This window comes from Cygnus atratus, chromosome 3 (assembly GCF_013377495.2).
Source record: "Cygnus atratus isolate AKBS03 ecotype Queensland, Australia chromosome 3, CAtr_DNAZoo_HiC_assembly, whole genome shotgun sequence".
Lineage (NCBI taxonomy): Eukaryota > Metazoa > Chordata > Aves > Anseriformes > Anatidae > Cygnus > Cygnus atratus.
This window is the reverse complement of record NC_066364.1, coordinates 2093475-2117108: the sequence shown is the minus strand read 5'-3', so window position 1 is coordinate 2117108 and position 23634 is coordinate 2093475. Positions and strand designations below refer to the sequence as shown.

Here is a 23634-nt window from a genome sequence, read left to right as displayed (position 1 = left end):
TGCAGCTGCCAAGATCACTTTCTTTGCCACCTTTACTCCGCTGCCTGCATCCCACCTTCCCCGTTTCGGGCTCTCCTGCCTTCCCCTTCCCACACCTCTACCTCCTCACCGTGGCATAGACTTCAGCCTCTGCAGAGCTTTGCTGCTGTCTTGCCTGCTCACACCAAAAAAACTGCAAAAGGGAGAAATAAAGGGGAAAACATTATCATGCCAAAGCCTGTGGTTCCAACATGAGCAATCCTAAGGGAAGGATTTAGGCTGGGTAAGTTGAAACCCACTAAGAGAGCTTTCAGCTTCAACGCTGCCTTGCAGGCCAAGGCATCAAAGCATAACTCTTTGGGTGAGTTATGGGTGAGTTTTTTGTTTTATATTGTGTAATTTTTTTAAAATCCTCTGCCTTTGAAACCCAAAACCCAAAAAGAAAGAGCCTGGTCTGAAGGCACTTCCCAACTGTGCTCCCAAACCTAACGGTGTCCCGTTAGCTAGCTGGAGAAACAGCTGGAATGATGATTCATTTAGTCTGGCACTTTTATCAGACCCTGCAATGCTCAGCATTGCACTCGGGGAAAAATACGATCTGCTCTCTCAGTGTACTCCCAACAAGTACTGCTGGGAACACCAGCACGCATGAAGCCCAAACACTTACTGTCTGATGTCTTCAGGCTTTCATGGGGTTCTCCAAAACCCGGTAAAGAGCCTCACTTGTATTTCCAGGGCATTTGCACAGAGTTAATGCCTTGGTGAGCTGTATCCCTCTCACTTGAGTGAAAACAGCTGATGGGTTCAAAAGTTACGTGTTCAAAAATGTGGCACGGATATCGCGGCTGATAGCTCTGCACTTCAGGGATTGCCCAAGTAATCCCAGCCATGGATTGCCCAAGTAATCCCAGCCATGGATTGCCCAAGTAATCCCGGCCATGGATTGCCCAAGTAATCCCAGCCACGGATTGCCCAAGTAATCCCGGCCATGGATTGCCCAAGTAATCCCAGCCATGCACAGCCCCACTGCCAAGTCACAGCAGAAGGTGAAGCGAATCCAAATGTTACCAGCGGGGGTACATCTGGGAAGGCTGAACTTGCTTTGGCTGGGATGCACCAGGCTTAAAAATACTCCAGGCAGCAATCTGCAATGCACAGCAGCTGCTTTTGCTGGGTAAGCGGGGCCAAGTATCCTCAAAGCATCCCAGAAATGGGCAGTGGGACACTGCCAGCCAAGCGCTCATAGAAGAAGCAATTGCTTCCAACACAAGACGCTGCCTCCCAGCCATCATCCCATAGATTAGGCCACTTGTAACTCATGCCAGCTTCAGGAACCACTTGCAGAATAGCTGCTGAGAGGTCCTAATACACGAGGAAGCCATAAATGTCTCTTCTGGCCATTTTCATCAGTCATTATGGACAGGAGGGCAGGGGCAGCATCTCTCACGCTGTGCAGCCTCAATATTTCCTCCATGGGAGCCACAAATGGCAATTGATCTCAAAAATATAGCAAAGGACAGCACAGCTTCCTCCCTTTTATGCTTAACAGCTTAATACGTTGGCTAGCGCGCAAGTTAACTATTGTCATCCACTGGACAAAAGCTGCTCCTGTCCACAGCAAATACCTGATAATCAGCCAAGAAAAGGAAACGTTCACAGAGCTTGGGAAAGCTGCCTGTGAGCACACGCTTTGAAGGGCTCAGCAACACAGCCCCCAACTTCACTGTGGCCGTGCCATGCAGACAGACACGAGGCATCAGCTTGGAATGAAGCCATTCAGACAGCCACAAAATTCACAACTCAAGTTGACCACTGCAGAGGATCCCATAAAAACAACAAAAAAGGACGAGGATGGTTATAGTAGACCAAACTATAGTACTACTATAGGTCAAACTATAGACCAAACTATAGCACTACTATAGGTCAAATTATAGACCAAACTATAGACCAAACCATAGTACTACTGTAGGTCTACTACAGACAAACTATAGTAGACCAAACTGATCTACTCACTTCATCCCCTTACTCCTGAGTGCCCATTTCCAGCTGCTTTGGTGCAAAATACTCAGATCAGAATCAGAGAACAGCCTACTCACAACAATTTTTCCCTCATCACTACAAAATAAAAGTTGCACGAGCCCTTGAAGAACAAAGCCTCTCACCAATAATACATTTTTGGAGCAATCAGTCATGTACATTCTCACCTGTATGAAGTCTGAGCTGTTAAAAACAAAAAAAGGAAGAGGAACTGCCACTTTACCTGCTCTAAGCGGGGTGACATCCCACCACATGCTCCTCTCCGAAGCACGCAGGAAAATCTCTTCAATCCCTGCGACCATCAGTGCTGGCAGAGAAGTACAACGACAAGGCTCCTACTGCCAAGAGACAATTCCAGCATAAATTTGCTCCTCCGCTATTGTCTCGTCCTTCGTGACGGATATCCTGCTTCTCCAGCACACTGCTTTTGTGGACTGGCCCTCCCTCTCTTTTATCTGAAGTCCTCTGTAACATCTCTGCTCTGCTTCCATTCCAGTCATTTCCCAAATTTGGGCCGTTTCTTTTTTTTTTAATTGCTCTCAATATGTCACTCTATATTACTCAACGGCAGATTTATTTAAACGTGTCAATGCTGTTGCTTAGCAGATCTGAATGCGCGTTACAGTTTAAGCCTGCTTCAGGATCACATGCTCTGCCTCCCGATGCTCCCAGCACGTCTGGACCATCAGGAAGACTGGGCAAAGAAAATTAAGTCCAGCTCTACAGGCAGTCCACTGACCTGTCTAGGACGGTGTCATTAGCAATCCATGTTAAAATACAAACACCACCAACAAAAAACAACACAAAAAAAATACCACAAATCACAAAAAAATACCCCAGGAGACCTGGGATTTTGCCAAAAAGCCCACCCGATTTTCATCTCAGTCGGGAAGCAGCATCAGATGCTATTTGTCTTCCATTTTCTACCTTGTCCCTATGAGCTTGAATAGGAGCCCATCAAGTAAATGATCATCAAAAGCTCTGAAAGGAGTCCTAATACAGAGCTAATATCAGCTTTCCCCAAGCAGCAAGCTAATTTTATGTAATGGCCTTCAAATGCCGTATAAAAGGCCTGGAAAGCCCAGGTGAGAGCATGTTCTGACCTCTGAAATTAGACTTGGGTCTTTGCTAAGAGGGAGAAGATAATGTGCTGCTAAATCACACCCACAATGTTTTCTGCTCGGGCTTTCCAAGCTCTCTGACCAGCGACCAGCGGTGGCACAGGCTTTGTCTCTGCCCCCAAGCCCCCCTTGAACATTCACAGCTCAGTAACCGGAGCACCTAACGGCTCTGCACAGCACCCGCAAGCATGAATTCATCCAGAGACAGGAGATGGCCCAAAACATTTATGAAAAAGTCCACGCTAGGCTGAGGAAAATGCCATCTTCCTGCAAGGTGCTGAAGCAAGCGAATTGCCTCAGAAGGCACCGAAAGCCACGGCGCGGCCGCTGACAGGACTTTTGTCCAGGCTTCAAGCAGGAGGCCTTCTCCACAGGCTTGTCTCCACCCTTGGCGGCTTCCACGTGTCACCTGGGGAGAATGGCTGGAAAACTGTGCAGAGGGAAAGGATCTGGGGGTGCTGGTTGATGCTCTCCTGAACATGAGGTGCCCAGGTGGCCAAGAAGGCCAACGGCATCCTGGCTTGTGTCAGGAATAGTGCAGCCAGCAGGGCCAGGGAGGTGATCATCCCCCTGTACTCTGCTCTGCTGAGGCTGCACCTCGAGTGCTGTGTTCAGCTTTGGGCCCCTCACTACAAGGACATTGAGGCCCTGGAGCATGTCCAGAGTAGGGCTACGAAGCTGGTGAAGGGCCTGGAACGCAAGTCCTGTGAGGAGCGGCTGAGGGCACTGGGGGTGTTTAATCTGGAGAAGAGGAGGCTCAGGGCAGACCTCATTGCTCTCTGCAACTGCCTGAAAGGAAGGTGTGGGGAGCTGGGGGTCGGCCTCTTCTCACAGGTAACCAGTGATAGGACTAGAGGGAATGGCCTCAAGTTGTGCCAGGGGAGGTTCAGGTTGGAAATGAGGAGACATTTCTGCTCAGAAAGAGCAGTCAGGCACTGGGACGGGTTGCCCAGGGAGGTGGTGGCATCACCGTCCCTGGGGGTGTTCAAGGAAAGGTTGGACGTGGTGCTTGGGGACATGGGTTAGTGAGTGACATTGGTGGTAGGGGGATGGTTGGACCAGGCGATCTTGGAGGGCTTTTCCAACCTTAATGATTCTGATTCTACGTTCACATCCTCGGGAAGTGATGCCACCAAGGGAGACAGCCCAACCGAAGGCAAAACTTGCAGCAGGACCTGCCGGAATGGCTGCTGGGGGGCTCCAAAACCAACCCAGGTCCCTTCGGGTGGTGCCTGATGTCTGTTTGCTTACAAGCATGTATAAGAAGCCCTCCCCATTTGGATCAATGAAGAGGGCCGTCAAAGAAAGACCCTCATCACTCCACGCACAAGACTAAGTGAGATAAAGTACTTCTGAAAGGCAGCAGAGGGAACAATCCCACACTGGCCCCAAGAGAGCCAGCTGGATGGGCCTAATGATTCTTTTCCAGCAACAGCTGTGATTGGGTTTATTTCCATTTTGCGTGATTAAAGAGAGAGACAGATAAAAGGGAGAACAAAAAGTCCAAGATTTCAAAAGGCGCTAAAAATAAAACAGTTTGTATTCACTTGGCACCCTACCTTGACAGCATTTTGTAGGTTATAGCTAAGCAGTCCTCAAAAACCCCAAAAGGAAGACGCAAACAATTTCCAGGCAGGGGAATTAAGGCACGGAAAGGTTAAAATACTCAGAATCATCAATAAAATCATCAGCAGTAGTGGGTTTAAAGGGCAGGCACTCCTGGCACACCTTCCTGTATTCATGGCCAAGACCCCTCTCTATTTATTCTTCACGGAGCCAAGGTAATTGTTTCCATCACCCGGCAAACGTAAATCGATGCAGAGCAGCCCAGCGGCTCCTCACGAGGAGTTCCAGTCCATTGAGCTGATACCAGTTAACTGTTTTTTTCAGAGCCTGTTCGCACCTCAGAAGGAAAACAGACTTTCTCAAAATTAGGATGTACAAGTTTAGCGGCGGGATGCCCGAAATTAATCCCTTTATTTAAACGCTAACAACCTCAAGTGTCTCTAAGCAATTGTAAAGGCTTTATTAGCGAAGGCAATGAAAGCGTGTGAGCAGCCAAGTCAAGAAGAAGCCAAGGTTATCTGCAGTAAGTTTCCAAGCATTAACTTTGACAACAGAAGCTCACTCGAGAACATCTGTAGGGCTGAAGAGGAGGGCAAGGCAGCCGGCGAGGGATGCCAGCACCAGCCTGGGGCAGGGATGGATGGAGAATTCTCCTGGGAGCCTTTCCCATGGCCATGGAGGGTGAGAAGGTGATTGGGAATGGCACAGGTGTATTGTGGGCAAGTTGTGCCAACCTCCAGAGGTCCCTTCCAACAAGGCTTGTTCCATCAGTTAAACAAATGCCAAAGAAAAGTTGCAGGTTGTTCCTGGAGTTATCTGAAATGGATAAGGCTCTAATGTATAATGAAGAAAACTCTTCATAAGCTCTTCATTAAACTGGTGAATGGAGACGGGGAAATCTCAGCATTTTCCTCTCCTCTAAGGTTTACAGGTTGAGAGAGGAACGCACCTGGTCAATTAAGACACATGCACCAATTTCACGTTAAAATTCAAGGTGCTCCAGTTGTCTTAAGACTTGATGCCTGCAGGTGGTGATAACCATTCACGAGAACAACAATGTGTGATTCGATGGGTTGGGTCAAAGTCAAGAGACTTTTTAAGAGACGCTCCTTTCAGGATTCCTCTCCTGCCATCTCTCTGCTCAACCACTACATAATCATTTCCCCAAATCTTCTCATGTATCCAGCGCACAGAGACACACACGGTGTGCATATCCTAAACTGGATTGCTTCTGGTTACTTCAGCAGGAGGGAAAAAGAACGGGTCAGACACTTCCTTTGAATTCAACGTGTCACTAAATGACCAAAAAAAAAAAGGAAAGAAAAAGCTTTATCCCTCTGAAAACTCGGTACTGGTTCCTGAAAGGAAATCAAGGAATTCAGCTCTCTGGTTCTCACTGGAAAGCACAACTATTGAGTTTCTCCACAGTTGAAAGCTTTCTTCAGTTCCATTTCCCTTTCAGCTTGCTCTAACAGCTGTCTCACCGACATCCACGGCAGACAAAAATCTATAGTTCCTAGCACACCCATTTTGAAGGAGTTTCAAAGCAGAGAGCACAGTTTTCATCCTTTTATGGTCTATTAAGTCACAAGGCTGTCTTCCTGATTTCACAGGTCTTGATCCAGCAGAAAAACAATGCCTGTCGCTGGTTTTACATCAGCAGCCTTCAGGGGCACAGCGCAACACTCAAGGCTGGAAGTCCCAGGTGCTGGCTGCTCTTCCCTTAATTCTCTAAACCTCTGCAGCTCGATGGGAGCAGTCATTTAAATGCTGGTAAACTTACTTTTAGATTTTTTTTTGTGAAACCGAAGGTCAGCAAATGATTTTGTAATTAACACTGCCACATACTTCCCAGCCTGATGCATACCACAAGCCTAATCTGCTGAACAAGTAGGCTTCAGGCAAGGGCTGGGCTGCTAATTTTGGGGTGTAAGGTGCCCCACAGGTCACTAGACCTTGCTGACAGATAGCTCAGAGCAAAAAACGTGTTTTACAGCCTCTGGAAGCCCCAGCTACCCCGCTGCAAGTACCCACACCCCTCTGCAAACCTTGGCCATGTTTAATGAAGAGCTGGCTTCTGTGCATGCCTTTACCCCGGACAATCCTTCTTCCTCCTCCTAACGGCACCAGCTCACAGTTTCCCTCTTGTCGGGGGTGACTTTGCAGATCCAGGCTGATCAGTCACATCGACTGCTTCTAAACAAGCCATGTGGGCACCTAAAGTGCTCCCGACTCTCTCTGAAGTCGACCTGAAGAAACACGCTGGTCTTTGGGATATGGGAGGGAAGTCTTTGATATGGGGAGGTCATCCCAATTTCAACCAGTGGGGGGCAACCACACACATACACAACAGCCAGCACCCTACTGCTTGATGCAGATAAGAAATGCCCTTTCTTAAACTCTTCTGATGGATGGAAGTTGTGTGTTAGCTTTCCCATTCTCCCTTATTTCAGTCTGTACCCTTCCTCACGACACCTGAGCAGCATGCCATGAATATGTACAGTATACTCACTTGAAATTGAGGAAAAGAACCTAAATTCCTCACATCCCCCTGCTCAGCAGCAGTTGTGCTCTTGTTACCATAAAGGAGAAGGACCAGCCATGCCTCACAGAGCAAACCATGCAGCAGAGAAGAAATACTTTCCGTGTTGCATTTCAGAATGTACGGAAGTGGACCAAATTGCTGGAAAAGTTTCACCAATTTTTTTCTTTTCCAGATATGAGTGGTATGGGGCTACCCAACGTATGCAATGGAAAACAGCTGTGATCCAGCACAAACAGATCAGCACCTGGCAGGTCTTCAACAAACAAAAAAACCTCATGCAGCTAAGCACCACGTGCAGGATATAAAGGAAAGAGGCAGGTGAAGGCCATGCAGGTCCCACTCCAGGTAAGCTGTGGCACTTCCAGCTCTCAGAAGGCAGAGATGCAGCCCCCCCGACAGCAGCTTCCTTCATGCTATGCTATCTGGAGACAAAAGGCTAGAACAAGCTGTTATCTTCCGAGCTTTGACAACACAGCAACCCAAATCTAATAATGCTTTAGCGAGAGGTAATCCAATAGCTTCAGCTGAGCAATTGTTTCAACAGGCGCAGTGTTCTGGTACAAAGGGAGGTCAGAAATCAATATTTCTTCAGTCCAACCCAAGCAGATCTTAAGCAAATGGAAAACAAAACGCTTGTTTTTCCTTTGTTGTCCTGGCAAGCTCAGAGCTCTTCCGCAGCCCAACCAAGCAAGAGCATCTGTGCCCCAGCCAAAGCAGAGCAGGAGCAGAGCTGTGCCAGCTGCAGCAACATCCCCCGGTCCTTATCAAGACAAGTTGGGCACCATACCTACAGGAGACCTCAGGAGAGGACATCAGTCACAGCTGGTAATTTGGGCACTGGAAGCAAGGAGCCTGCACGCGAACTGGGTGTAAATAGTGAAAGACGAGGGATATTTTCAACAAAAAAAAGTAAAAAAAGCAAAAAAAAAAAAAGTCAACAGCCCAGTCACCTCTGATTTTTAAGGATATCCAACTTTTCATCCAAATTATGTTCTGTTGTGAAACTCCCTTTAACATCTCTGCTAATCCAGGACGTCCAGTGCCATCATTTCCTGGGGAAATGTTGTTGATAAACAACTGCTAAGGAAAAACGAAGCAAAAAAGAGTGAGCCAGCCAAACAGACCTCAGTGCTCCTCCTCATCTGGCCTCCAAAGGATCTTCTGCTCCCAAAACCGTTTTGGACGCACGGTTTTTGGTCGGTGTACCAAATGTGCTGTGCCACAAGACCAGTAAAGCCCTGGGGCTTTCCAGCTGGTCCCAGTGGCCCTGCACCCTGGGGAGCAGGCTGTCAGCCCTGGCACTTCACCCGTGGCTGGCCTTGACAGCCCACGGCAGGGGAGGGATTTGAACTGTGACGTTACGCTAGCTGACAGCATTTAATAGCGAATAAATGCCCACGAAACACGTGGGATGGGTTATTACTTCAGCATGTATAAAAGAGACATTGAAGCATCAGGGAACTTCTCTTCCCACCTTCAGAGGGGATAATACAACCCAGCAGAGCGGAAAGAAACGCAAAACATCGTTTATCAAAGCAGCAACAGAATTTTCTGTCAAAGGGAAGATTTCACAACAAGGACGCTCTTGGCACAGGTGGATTCCTGACAAAACAACGAAGCGACGTGAGCGATCTCCAATCGTCTCCTCGCGCGGAGGGCCGGAAAGCTTTCGGGAGCTTTATAAAAATCAGAGCTGCCTATGTTTAACAGCCGAAATGAAAAGGTGGGGAGGGGGAGCTTCCCCCCCGTGCAGCTCTCTGGAAGCGGAGCTGATTGGGCTCAGCGTGAAGCACGCTGCTCGTCAAGCACAATTGTCACCTTCCCTCCCACTGAGCCGCAGGCACAGGAGAAACTCAACAATTTGCAGAACAGTGTCCCTGCTTTAGTTCCTCTCGCCTCTCTCTCCCCCCCACCCCCTTTGACACAGGCACACACGGAAAGACTGACGATAATGCCAATTAGGTGATTTGGAGCCAGGCTCCGAGCTCCTCTAAATGCAGCCGCACGAAGCAGCAGGATTCTGCTGGTGACATTTGGGCCACAAATGAAGTCCCCCAGAGTAATAAACAATCAGGTAAAGGAATCTGAGAAGAAATTACCCAGCACACCTCGTCTTCTAGGCCCCCATGAGATCCATCTAAAATGTGTTAATGCATCTGATTATGATCTAAATTATGTACAGAGGCTCCTGCCAAGTGCTCTGCGAAGTTTCCTTATTGTTAAGTTGGAAGCTGTTGAAGAACGGCCCAGTCATCATGTTTCAAATTCGATTTGGGAAAAAAACATTCTCCTACTTCATTGCTGGCTCAGGACGCGGGGTTGCGGGAGAAGGTCGGTGTGTGGTTTTGCTCTGCTGAAGTTAAGAGCAGGAGAAGTGGTGACAGGACTAAAGAGAGCCAGCCTACATTACCTGGCTGCGTGTCGTAACCGGAGCCGAATGGATTTTCTGTACGCAGCCGTGCCAGAAAATGACTGCAGTTGCAGCTGGCTTTCTGGAGGTGTTTTTCCTGAAAGGGGGCAGAAACACCGGGGCGTTCTCACACATACACAAGCCTGTGTTCCACAGACCATAAAACCTTGAAATAGTTTCTGAAAACGGTAAGTTTGATAAGAATGGCTTGCAAAACATCGTGCTGGATTTCTCCCACGCCTGTAAGGGCTAGCTTAGCTGTCACTTACTCTGCCAGGTTAGCTGGTACCCACTGCCCAACTCACTGTGGTCCTTGGAGGCAGGCAAGAAAGCTGTTTTTCTTCCCACTGTGCCACACCATCACTGGTTATTTAAATAAAAATAAAAAAATAAAATAATACACACCTCCCAGGGATATACTCAGTATATATAACTTGGGAAGAGCGCACAGATTTTTATAGGGCAAGCCTGACAACCCTACTTGCAGTTGGAGCTGCAGACCGACCCAACCTGTGTTTTATCTTCTGCTGGCATCTGACCAAGCCTTCACAGCACCGACCAGCATCTGCTTTCCACCGCAGTGCTGCTTTCCCCCGTTAGAAGCAGAGACAAGGTCACCTTGCTCAGGGAAAAGCAGGTTTTAAAAGGAGGGTCCCATATATTAAAGGTCTTCTGGCTATTACCTCTGCCCTTCCAAACACAGTTGTAGCAACGACTGCATAAATACAGGCTAAGAAGGGTCCTAAGGGAGACAGCTAGCATATAATACCTCTAACATACTTATTTTGCACTATAGATATATCTATACATGACATATAGCTGTCTGCATCTCCGAGTGCACAGCTTGTCATCAGTATGGGGTTTCACGGTCCATATTCACTGGTAGTGCCCAGCATATCAGGCATTTTAAGGTGGCAACCGATCCCTCTGCTATGTCAAGACGGCCATCTGATACGAACAACAACTGCTGGTCAGAGCTAATACTGCTCCACAGGATGACGTTAGCATTAGACAGCCCCACTTAAGCTTGCATTGCATGCCATACGTGCTAGAGCTCGGATCTGAGCAGCTTAGCTTCCACCTCGAAAGGCCCAGAGTGGGCAGAAAGAAACAAAAAATGCAGATGTGAGGTCTAAAATGTTCACGTGAGATGTCCTCGGCCTATCTTTTCGTGTTTCTTCCTGAAAAACCTGTTGGTGATGGTGAGCTGTGCTCCTGCCTGCAGTGAAATTCGGTGCAGAGACCAAAGCTGGCAGCGAGCACGTGCAAAACCCGGCCAAAGCCGAGTTATCAGACCTTGTTATCAGCAGATCTGCAGGAAATTAGGGATCAGAAGTACCACTGTCACGTAGGGCTTTAAACACTAAAGATGCTTTAATGTAGGCTCACAAGCTGGATCTCAGCCAGCCAAGTGCACTGCTTGGGAAGGAAGTATTTATTGCGGTGAAACACTTCCTAAACAATGTGCTAGGTCCTTGAAAATAAAGCCGACATGAACCGACCAGATTTTAACCTGAAATTCTGTACGTTGGCATTCCCTCCTGCTGCAGGTAGGGCTGATTCCCTTACACAGCACGCTTATTTTCTCTCCCCTCTTCTTTTAAAGAAGAAAAGATTTTTCTCTTTCAGTTTAACTTTGAGGCAAGATGGAAGACCAGAGCCTGGCCTCAAAGAAGCGAGAGCTTTTGAACTCCAAGTCAGCAGGCTCTCACGGGAGCTGAGCTCGAGGGCTGCTCTGGAATAAATCAAAAAGGATTTACTCTTTCACTCCAACAAGGCAGAACCTCCTCTCCCGCCCCAGATGTATGCAGACAGGCAGCTGGGGGCAGGGAGAGAGCTAAAAAGACACCAAACAAAACAAAAAGGTAACTCAACAACAAAAAGGGAACTTAAATGAGCACCATTATGGCTCTATCGCCATGATCCTGTGAGCTAAGCACCATCCTGCAGGGCTGGATTTCCTGGAGGAAACCAGCAGCGCAGTTGCAAACTCTGCTGGCAGCAGCTCAAGCCAAGCACACCCGGAGCAGATGCTCCGACCACGACACACAAGGACACACAGAGCTCCTGGAGAAATCTTCTGACAGCAAGTCAAACCAGGGGCTTGAACTGGTCCCGTGTCAGCAGGGCTGCAGCTGTGGTTTTTCACAGATTTGTAGAGTTCAAGGCCAAACGGGACCTCCAGAGCACCCAGTCTGCCGCTTGCTGTCTGGGCCGTGACACTTCAGCCAGGTTTTCCTAGGAGCAGGAGTTGGATCTGGCAGCCAAACCTAACCGTGGCGGCTCCCAGTGACAATCCACGTGCCATTTCCAGGCGGCTGGAGCTGGAGCGAACAGCTTTGCCTAGGACACAGCCGCCTTTTGGGGCCCTCGTGTCCATCTGGCAGAGCACAACGCTCTAAAAATCGCTCAAAATCAGCGGTTTTGACAATACCCCAGGGTCTGCCTCTCAGCGAGGGACACAAATTCCCATCCTCTGGCTCCACTACAGGAGCGACAGGAAAAGTGGAGGAGAAATGTGCTGCTGGCAGCAGTCTCCAGCCTCTGCAGTGCGATTGCCCATGCTCCCCTGTCAACCACACGCCCCAGCATCAGCAGCCCATGGACTAACCCTTACATGGCGGACCTACCTTGGTTACAAAGCTTTTTGGGACAAAAATCTGCTCAACGAACGTAACTAAAGAAGAAAAATTTTCAGATCACGCACGTGGTTTCAGATCCTCACCTCCCTGCTGTGTGCCAGGATTCGGGTCCTGAGGCACGCAGACGTCAAGCGAGCGAGCTCAGACCTTTAGCAGCATCCAGCGCTTCTTTTAAAACCAGAATTTAAACTGCTGGAATCAGAACCTTGTGAAACACTGCTTCTTCCGCTGAGGTTCTGCCAGCTGCAGTTGGCGAGGACTTTGAGTAAATAAGAAATGACTGAATGAAAGAGTGGGTGGCCAACGAATATAAGGGGTCGACTAAGACTCCATGGTGACACTGCCCAACTCTTACAAGCTTTCCCAATCTCTCATCGTTACTTTAACGTGTGTGCTGAGAAGGGAGAACGGTGCTGGAAAACCACAGTGAGGTTCTGGTAGGTGGTGTTAAAACACAGCAAGGGAAGAACCAGTCTCAAGTCGGGCACGGAGCAGACTGGCGCTGCAGGGCTCGTTTACGCCTTACCTTGTGCACCGCTTCTTGGCTCGCAGCTGTCCTGCATCACCTCAACTCCTCCTCTTCTTTTCCTCTTTCTCTAAGTGTTGATCTCGAGGGTTCCTCTCCTGTTTAATATAAAAACACAAACAAAACCACATGTACTTAAGAAACACATTACCCATCGCCTCGAGGCATCGTGCAAGAGACGCTGCTGAATAGCATGTCGGCAAAAACTCTCCTTCCAGGCCACCTCAAAACAGAGGAGATTCCTGCAGCCCGAGTGCTCCCACGGGACTGACCCCAAGGGGAACATTAGAGGACCAAGACAAAGGACACCTCCTTGGGTGCTACAATGCCCTGTGCCACTGCGCGCTCCTCAGCATGGCAGAGGCTCGGAAAGGGAGCGAAGGGCTCCCCTAATTAAAAGCTGCTCAGCTTTGTAAGAGCTGTAGACCTGCAGTAAACGATCAGCGCGCTTCACAAATACCACTACTGATGGCTCTCCCTACACCAGACAGCCACGCGAAGGGGTATTTCCGATTCCTTGCAGCTAAGCAGGACGAGATGTGGGTCGCCAGCTCCGTGCTCCGCCAGCTCCAAGGCGGCTTGCAGGCGTTCTCTGCTCCCTTAACAGACAACATTTCCATGACAGCACCTGGCAACCAAAAGCTCTGCAGTCACATCCCTTCGGCCGTTTCCCACCAAAAAAAATAAGTCAACTTTATTCCTTAAGGGCCAAGGTCAAAGGGGAGCACTGCGAGCCGCCCAGCCCGGGCTGTTCTGCGATGCACCACGAGCTCTCCCTCCAGCTCCAGCCCCACGCCCAGCAATTCCCAACGTTTCCTCAGCCAGGCTCAAATCCCACTTCAGCCACGCTTCTGCTGCAAACAACGCCTGCTCTCAGCAGCTAAACGCACAGCAAATTGACCCAAAATCCGGTACCTTTAGCTACCCGAGGTCCAAGGCTGCAGGACAGCCGTTCAGCAGCGGATGCCTCTGCAGCGGGCGGCATCTCCTTTTGGTTCAGCGCTGCCCATCGGGGCCATCCGCATCCTGCCCCTGTACTCCTACACAGTTCTCAGTTCTGGCCGGTCACAGTTTTGGCGAGGAGCACGAGCAGAGTTCCCAAATCTCCCTCTTCCCACCCTTATTTTCGCTAATGCTTTCCATCCTCGCAGCCCGAGCTCTGCCGGCGCTCCCCGCGGGGAGCAAAGCGGAGCAGGAGCGCCTCGGCTCAGTGCTGGGCTCTGGCGACGGGACTGGCAGCTGCTTTTAAAAGCTGCCTCCATCCTCTGCACTTCAGCTGGCGAAACCCTTCCCAGTTCCTGCATCTCTGAGCTCCAAAGAAGTAAACATACCCCGAAGAGAGCTCTTCTCGCTTGGCAAGCTGCAGGACGTGGCACGTTTCCAGCTGCGCGAGGCTCTGAGATGTTTGCAGAAACGGGAACTGCGAGCCGTGACCCCTACACCCCCAATTGCAAAGCCCTTTCCAGAGTTCCTCAGAAAAGACGAGCAAAGATGTTACCCAACAGCCGCAGCTGAGGATTTCGCTTCTCCGTGCCCCACAAAATCCACGCTTCGAGGCTGAACGACACCACACTCAGCCCTGGCTGGCTCTCTGACTGAGCTCTGGCAACATTTTCAGGGACCCCAGTTATTCTGGGCCCCTGAAACCCAAGACATGTGGGACCTAAAAATTCAGAACACGCAGAAATGGCACAAAACCTTTAGCCCCCACTAAGTAGGATGCCCAAATTTGCATCACCCAAACCAACCTCTCCCCTGCCAGCTCGGTATTTCGGAGCGTAATTCTAATGCAAGCTCGGAACAACATTAGGGTGCTCATGGGACAAACAATACCCGATGATAAAAGCAAAGCCCCTTCTCCCATAACCACTGTATAACATAATGTAAAAATTACAAGATGCATTAATGCCAGGGATCAGAAAACAACATTAGCAGCAGCGATGGTATATTACTACAGCTCGGCCGAAAAGAAAGGCCGCTTCGCTCTCTGCTCCCCCTCAGAGAAGCGGTGGCAAGGAGCTGTTACGACTTCGTTTTATTTTTTATTAGTTTTTACAAGCTAGCTATGCTAAAAGGTTGCACCAGTAATTTAAACTGCAGTTGTCAGCAGAAGTGAAGGACATCGCGGGATACGTTTTATTCCAGCTCTTTTATTGCCTGGCTGCTTGGAGCGATTCAAGCAGCCGAAGGATTTTAGAGGTACTGTCACAATACCCGTCCCTGAGCAAGCTGCTGTTTAAAAAAAAAAAAAGAGTACAAAAATAAAAGCCCCAGCCTTTAAAGAACTGGTATCTGGCATCGGAGGAGACCCGGTGCCAGTTTGCTTCTCTCCTTTATCTTCACTCCCCAGGTGGGATGTGCCATGCCTGTGATCGACACGCGCCGCTTTGCTTGTGCTCCCAGGCGAGGGACAGAGGCCAAACCTCTCGAGTGGCACGGCCCAGCACCTCAAACCTCTTGAGTGACACGGCACAGCTCACGGAGGTGCTGCTGTGCATCACGGAGCCATCAGGAGTGAGGTGGGGAGCTCGGCTCCTCCAGCTCCGATCCCAGGAGCCGCCACGAGCATCAGAAGCCCTGCGGGGTTTGTTTCGCCACGCCAGCACTCACATGAAGGTAACGCCATCCCCCTGCTGGGCCCGTCCCCGGAGGAGATGGACGTAGGGCTGGAATGCGACCCGGCTGGCAGACGAAAGCCTCAAACAGCGCTGGCAAAAGCAGGAGTGTTTTGAAGATTCCCGAGCCAGCAGGCATCTGCTTTTCGTCCAGGCACCGCCTTGGGGTTCTGCTGGACTCCGCACTACCGACGATTAAAAAGCAATTTAGTTTGCATCAGCTACGCCTTCAGCTTGTGCACCAGCCCAACTGCTTCTCACCCCTGGGCTGGGCTGGAAGGAGATGCTGGTCCTCGTCCTCATCCAGCTGCCCCCAGCACCACGGGGACACTGCTCACACCCCCTGCCTGCCTGCACGGGGCTCACTTCCACCTGATCGTGAAAAAAATGGAAAAGCAAAGAGAACATCACTTTGGGGAGGGCAGCCTGACCAAGGTGGCCATCCTTGGCCAAAGCGGCGCGTTACTTTGACAAACCTCAGCTGGAAATGCACGAGGAGCTGCTCCCTCATCCCGATTCAGATCCTGATTCGGGTAAGAGGCAGCTGAACCCGGGGCGCCCGGTGCTCGGGGCGCAGGCGGAGGCAGCCTCGCCGGCTGCGGATCTCGGTTTCACCGCCGAGTTGCGGCCAGAGCCCAACCTCCGTAGCCTGAGGCAGCTTTATTTGGTGCCTCTAAAGCACCTCTGCTACGAAGGTGAGGGTTTCTGCAGGAACCGATGCTCTGAAGGTGATTTATTTGACCTGCAGAGATGGAAGCCTTAGAAGAGAATTTTCAGCCCCACACCAACAGCCTTAGAACCAGGCTTGGGATTTTTAAGCTTTAGGGGTTTCTTCTTGTTGTTTCTTTTACTGTATTAAAAGCGTTTCAGGTCACCTTTGATGCAAGGAGCCATCCAAAAGGAGGCAGCTGGTCAGATGGCCTCTCAGCACGGCAGTCCCCGTTCCCTGGGCACGGGCTCAGAGCCCCACGACCCTCCCCCGTGCCATCTGCACCTTGCGTGTCTGCTGGCCAAGTCCCACGGACGCTGCTTTGATGTGTTATCCATCGGCGAGCTGGGGCTCCTAGAGGTCTTTCGAGACTACAGGGAGGCATCTGGGTGGATCGACATATTTAGTGCGAAGCGACTCCTCCGGTCTTTGAAACACAAGTTGTTGCTGCTGTCTTTTCTTTAAAAAAACTAACAAAAAAAATTACGTTTCATTTTTTTCATGTCGCTCCATCCTTGGTTATTCTGCTTAGCACCGCCAGCCTTTAACCGAGAGCCTCACCGCTGCTGGCCACGGCAGGAAAGCGAGTGGCAGATGTCTGCTGCAGAGAGCCTCAACACGCCTGTGCTCACCGAAGAGCTCATGGAAGAGTAAGGATCGCTTGGAAAAGTAAAATAAACATGGTTGGGTAGGGCGAAGCTACGTCCCTGAGCAATAGGTGCTGGAGATGGGGGAAATTCCGGCATGGAAAGCGCTGGACGACACGCGGTGGGATTAAACCTGCCCTTACATCCCAAAGATGCGTGTGTTTGGACGAGAGAGGTGTTCTCAGGGGACCGTGTACGACAGGCAGGTCAGGGCGTTGTGCTTTTAGGGTGCTGGGCTGGAGGCGGGCAGCAAGAACGGGGCTCAAGGCAGAGCAGGGCACGGCCGACGCAGGAGAGCAGCTGCGGAGAGCTGCCCAGGAGGGCTCCCCGGCTCCCCGGGGAATCACGAGATCTACGTCCTCCTGGAAATGAAAACCCAGCCGAGCTCTCCTTCTCCCCAGCAGGGACCAGGGATGGAGAATTTACAGCCCCAGGGGGCCTTGAGCATGACGTGTTAGTGGGGCTGGAAGAGGGCAGGAGTGAAGTGCCCAGCCCTGCATGGCATCGGGGGATATTTGACTATCACCAGTTTGCTCTTCTGACCTCCTCTCTTCCCTCTTCTGCTGAATTTGGCCATTTTCTTTTGCTATTCCTTTCGGTGCCCACTGAAAAGCTTTTACCTCCGCCCCTTGGTACCAGAAACATCACAATCTGCTTTCATCTCCCCCTCTCTGTCCAATTATATCCACTCGCTTCCCTGTTTTCTTTTTTTCAAAGCTCTCATCCACATCTCTTTTTTGCTTCATTCATCTGCCTGTACCATCATTATTTTCCACATTGTCCGCCCTTCTATTGTGCCATCTAAAACCTGCTTTCAACGCGGTTATTTAAGCTCATTCTCCTGCACTAAGGGAGCTGAATATTGCCGCTGAGGCTCCTACAGCAGCAGCCTAATACAGAAACACACCGCTGGAGATCGTCCGAGGGTGCAACGCCCCAACCTGGTGTGGGCAGAGGGCTGATGTGATGAAGACGCGGCGCCATCCGTCGGGCAGAAGGCATTCCTCGTGCCTCCACACCCCTAAATGCCATCGAGGAGATGCTGGAGGCCGCTGGAAGTTCGGACAATGCAAAACGTGAAATAGAGCTCCGCGATGTCTCAGAGCAGAAAGTTTCCCAGGCTGATGCAGGCAACGCGTGGCATAGAAGTGGCGACACAACCAGCTGGGGCCACGAACTGCACCTGCTGCAGAGCATTTGCTGTCCGAATCGTTTATGCCTCATTTGAGTACAGAGGCTGCCCGGCGTGTTAATCCCCTGGAAAAGAAGATGTGAAGCAGAGCTGGAAACGAAGGAGCGTGCCAGAGTTACGATGCTGACTGCAGTGGGATAGGGCAGGAGGGGCACAGGGGGAAAAAAAAAAAAAAAAAAAAAGGAAAAGAAGGAAAAAAACCTGAGGTCTACATCTAGCTTTCTATTTAGCAAGAAAATCATAAAAAAAAAAAGTGAAATTAAACCCTGTTGTAGTGCAGAGGGCAAGGCAAAGATTTCATGATCCCACTGCAAGGACGGAATTTTAGGTTTGTGCAATTGTAATTGTACAGAGAGGGGGAGATGAAAGCACCTTGTGATGGTTTTGGTACCAAGGGGTGAAGGCAAAAGCTCTTCAGTGGACACTGAAAGGGATAGTAAAAGAAAATGGGCAGACTTAGCAAAATAGGGAAGAGAGGAGGTCAGAAGAGCAAACTGGTGTAGTCAAATATCCCCCAATGCCATTTAGTGCCGTGCACTTAAAGCAAGTTTGTGAAGAGCAGGGATAAACTCAGTTTCTGATGCAAGCTAACAGAAACAATTCACTTCCCAGCAACGAGCTGGGAAATGGCTTTTTTTGTTCCCAAAAGTCCAGCCCAAACCTGCCAGCAACAGATCAGCTCCTACGGCGTTCTCCTACCCTTTAACTCCAGAGGCTATTCCAGTCCGGGCTCGGACTCACCACAGGAGGTCAAACAGCTCCGAGATGCTCTAAGAGCTGTTCCCGTCTGCTGAGTCAGCAGAAAGAAAAGGGATTCAAGCTGATAATTCCCTTACAGCCGAGCAGGACCGTGCCCATGCACTGTGTAGCTCACATGCTGTAGATGCTCACCTGCAAGGTCCGGGTGTCCCCAGCACCCACTTCAGGAGCTCCAGCATCCCTTGCAGGTCCTCTCTTCCAAGACCAAGTAACTACTGAAATCCCAAACTGACCGAGGTCCCCTTTAAAAATCCCTAAATTCCTTCCACGTGCTCCGGCCTGCCCATTGAGCTGATAGGATGATGCCTAAGGAGGGCTTCAAATAGAGAGAGCGGGGCTTGGCGTAAAAAAAGGAGCAAGGGGGTGCTCGGTGCAGAAGTGCGGGTGGATGAGGACAACAGGACATGTTCTGGCACTGTCAATCCCAGCGTTTATCAAACAAGGAGTAACAAAATAGGTGTCAGGACCTCTTACTCTTACCTCTGAGGAAGACAACGGCGAGGAAAAATTCTTTCATGTGTAACTCAGAAAAAAGCTTTCACAAAGGAGCTGTTTTGCACATGCTGCTTGTGCTCAGGATGACATTTAGGGATAAAAATGGGACCTCCACATGAAGGTCCTCTGCAGCTGGCTTGTGCTGCGCTCCCTGGAGTCATTCAGCCCCCCGCTGGAGATGTTACCAACCCTTTTCACAGCAGAGCACTTGGGTGGCACGAAGAATGAGCATGCGAGCGGAGGGATGCTCAGCAGGGGCAAATTAGCTGCTTCCAAGCAAGGCACCATCGCAGCCTGACTCGGCACAGCAGCCCTTCCCTGCTCTGCAGGCAGATAACGCAGCAGAGCCCGTAGGGGTTGGACTCGACGATCCTCGTGGGTCCCTTCCAACCTGGGATATTCCGTAAGGTAGCAACGCTTCCCTTTTAGAAGATTTCCTAAGAGGTGGAAATCCATTCCAAAGGAAGCAGTCCAAGCAAAAGCTTCCAGCATTTTCCTGGGCAAAGCCACTCTTTCTTTCGGCATTTTGCTTTCGCAGCAAAAAAGGTCCTACGGGATTCTGCTTTCAGAGAAAGGGAAGGGAAACTCCCTCTGCAAAGTGAAAATACCTGGTTACGTGTCTCCCAGTGAGCCCAGTTACCTGCTTTTAGTCAAAGGACAGCTTCCAGAGCTGCATCACGGCTTGTCCAAAGAGAGAGAGAATCCAGTCCTTCCTGGTAGTTTCCTCCAGGGGTCGACCCCAGCATGTGCCTATCTCGTAATTTCACCTCCGATAGCCTCGGCAGCATCCTGCACCCTCTCTCCCTGCAAGGGACTTGTGTTTTGTCCTCCCTCAACCCACCAAAGACAGCGGGACATTTCAAGAATTCAAGCCCAGATATTTCTCCCCCCCCTCCAAACACTGCCCCGCTGCTCCTCCTGCATTTTCTGTAGCTTTTCCCACGTCTATTTTAACATACAGATATCGGAGCTAAATAAGCTAGCCCACTACTATTTCCACGCAAGCAGTTTTTGGAAGTGAAAACATCCTTTGTTTGTGTTTCCCAGTCCCTGTGTCCATAGATGGCACCACTGGCTCCTGCACTACCAGGAACTGGGAACTGTTCTGGGAACTGGGGCAGGCTCGCTGGGCTGCCCCAAGCCCCCACGGCTCCTCGCAGCATCTCCAGGGCATGCCCTCTTCCTCGGGCATGGTGTGCACTGCTTGCTCCTCCAGGGGCAGCTTTGTCACGGGTTGTTTCACGTACGATTCGTGGGAGTGGAGTTCACAAGTCGTCTGGCTTACCCCAGGTTGTTTATCATATTGCACTAACGCCTTTAACTCCGTCGGTTTGGGGAAACGCCGCGATTTGCTCGGCACCAATTCCGTACTCGATGAAAGTCACGCGAGGAGCGAGGACGCAGCTACTGCTACGAGCTACCACGACCACGTCCGTAGCTTTATCACAGCCTTTATGTGACTTATTTCCTACGCTGCCAGAAAAAAAAAAAAAAAGAAAAAAGAGCAGAGACACGGGCTTACGCTGTCTTCACAAGAGCTCTGACACTGCCTAGTGACACAAAACTGAATTTGTTCAATTCCCCCAAGCTCACGAAGAGCCCACCCCACACCTCTAACACAAGACATTGCACTCCATTTCCTTTCGTTACAGACAAGAGAAAATGAATTAAGTGGGAAAAGCCATCCTTAAAAATACATCTGCTCCTCTACTGACCGTCAGATGAAAATAACTTGGAAAACTGGCAAATTTAAGAATTAGCCTACGAATTTAAGACAAACGCATCTTTCTAGGACTCTCACGCATTTCTCCTCCCATCCAGGGATGGGAGACTCCTGCAGGTCTTTGCTACCACCGACAACTTTAATTTTAACATGCACAAACTCGAGGGAGGTGTTCAGCGATGCTTAAGCAACGCAGCTTTTCTCCCTCCTCCTCCTCCTTTTCTCCTTCCCCCTCCACGTTTCCAAGTTGGCTCCACTTTGGTGGATTTTCATGGGAACTGCAGAGGAGACATCTGCCAGACGTCAAATCATTGCTCCCAGGAGTGGGGGCATGGGAGCTTTAAAGGGAAACAGTCACCGTGCTTTTCTTTTCCTTTTTTTTTTCTTTATTTTTCTTTTTAATCGTTAGAGCTGTCTCTTTTCTCAGCCTCCTTCTCCAAAGCAGCTGAGCCGTTTTCACTGGAGCCTTCCCCAAAAGCACATCTCCTGGCAGACAATTAGCTGGGACGACAAAACAAAAGCAACCGAAAACAGGTTTTTTTCCTCTCTTTTCCTCCCCTTACCCACCTTTACCTGCGTTTTTTTGTTTTGTTTTGTTGTCCTATTTAGGCCCCGTACTCCTTTGGAAGAAGTCCTCAACACTTCACCCATCCATAAAAGCCACTCAGCACCAACGCTGCTTTGCAAACAAAAACATCGATTTTAAGGTGCCCGTTTCACACAGGTACCCTAACAAGCACATTTTATGCAAAATTCCCTTTAAACATCCTTCTGTTCCTGCACGGGCCGCTCACAGCAGGGCTTCTGAGCAAGCCGAAGATAAACGCTTGTTGTGACACGCAGCGTTTCCACAATCAGGGTTTTGCATCATCCACGAGCTATTTTTTCCTTCCGAAAGCTGGTAAATTCTTCGGGTGTTTAGGGTGGAGCACGTGTGCTCTCGTGCGGGAACACTCGATTCCCAAAGTTATACGGGATTGTTATAAGGGATTTCTCTGAGTGCATCCCATTTTCAGGCGAAACCAGCCATCAACTTTACGGCCACTGAGCTACCTGGGCACAGCGAGAGCTTCAAATTCTTCGTTATCAACACATTCCCCATATTAATCTTCCCCAAATAACTCATAGTGGAAATTTATGGGTGACCCTCTATTAAAAGCCCCAGTAACTCTCGCCCTAAACCTACCAAAAAAAAATACCTACGCCTTGAGAGACCGCACATGGGGAAGGACAATCTGTTTTCGTGTGTGCTTTAGAGCACGTTTTTGCAAATTAAAACTAAAATAGTTCCCAGATGGAAGCCGTATCATTCCAACCTCAACCTTAAAAACATTTTTCTTTTTTTTTTTTAATTTATTTAAAACGCAAAGCTTCAGGAAATCTGGCCCCACGGAAAGGCTGGCAGTTTGCGTGCTCGGAGGCACGGCGTAACGAGCCTCAGGATTTTTTTTTTTTGGTGAAAGATTGGAATAATAAGGCGAAGTTAGCGGCAGCAAAGTTTGCCCTTCTTGCTACAATGCGTGCAGCAGACTGTGGAAAATTTCTTTACAAAGCTCCAGGCATCCGCAGAAGCAGCTGGAGTGGGGAACGGATTCCCCTGCCCGCCGTGCGCTAGTCCACTGACTCTAAGCAGCTTTCTTCTGCAGAGCAGTAAAATATAATATATTTATAATGTAAAGTGTCCCATACAGATGTAACACGGCTCTAATACTCTTCCAAGTCACAGCCTTTTACCATCTAAAGCTTGAATTTAGCTTTACATTTGCATCAGCGATGCCTAATGCAGACGACAGCCCGGCTCAGCCCTTCATGCTTGTTCTGGTGCTGGAGAGGGAACAAAAAATGAGTATTTTCCCCAAGAAAACTCATACTTGAAAATGCAGAGGATGGGAGGAGATAGGGGAGACGAAAGCAGGATCTTTGCTTATTTGTGACAGCGCACGAGGGCAGGAGTGCAGTCAGCGCCTAGCTTTATTTGCTTCTTCCATGTATTGAAGGGGTTTTATGTATGCATAACGTGGGAAGGACAAACGTGGAAAAGGTTTGACCTACAGGACCCCAGGGATGGAAAGGTCAGCTCATCAAAGCCCACGACGGCGTCAGAAACCATCACCAAAGCTCTCACTCTGCCTGCTGGAGGAGAAAACCCTCTTGGCCATGATGGAGAGGCAGGAGGGGAAGAAAAAAGGTTTGGTTGTACCAGGAACGCAAAACCAGGGGGGAAATTGTGTTGTCAACACGAGCAAGGCCCACCGGGCTGGCAGAAGTTCTCCCTTTTCTAAAAACTTCAGGCAGCACAGTCAGGAGCACAAAGGCCAGCTTATTCCACACTTGGTCCCTCCTAAAATTCATTCTCCGAGAAGCACAGAGCGGGCTCTGGGCACCCTGGCACAGCTCAGCCAGAAAATACAGGTTTCAGCATCAATTTCTGCTCGTTGGAAAGCCCAGAATAATTACAGATATTTAATGTGGTCATTTCAGGGCCAATTAATGGATCTCCATCTCTTCCGGATAGGTAAGCTCAGAACAATCGAGTTAAAGGCGATGGGGCTGGAGCACGCGATAAGATCACTGAACACCGATCCCACGAAGGGAGCCGGGAACGATTTCCGCAGAGCCCTTCCCCAGAAAGCAGCCCCATTTCTGCACCTCCAGACGCACAGGGAGG

The 23634-nt window shown here is 49.8% G+C and overlaps 1 protein-coding gene across 20 annotated transcripts in view; it reads right to left on the bottom strand.

Moving 5' to 3' along the window:
• EXTL3 (exostosin like glycosyltransferase 3) overlaps positions 1-23634 on the bottom strand; it is a 130537-nt gene that overhangs the window by 36595 nt on the left and 70308 nt on the right. For 17 of the 20 annotated variants that reach the window (XM_050709589.1, XM_050709590.1, XM_035563586.2 and 14 more), the window contains one exon: positions 12827-12924. The exons of the other annotated variants lie outside the window; for them this stretch is intronic. The gene's annotated coding sequence lies outside the window, so the exon portion shown is untranslated. The remainder of the gene's footprint in view (positions 1-12826; positions 12925-23634) is intronic. 20 annotated transcript variants of the gene reach the window in all.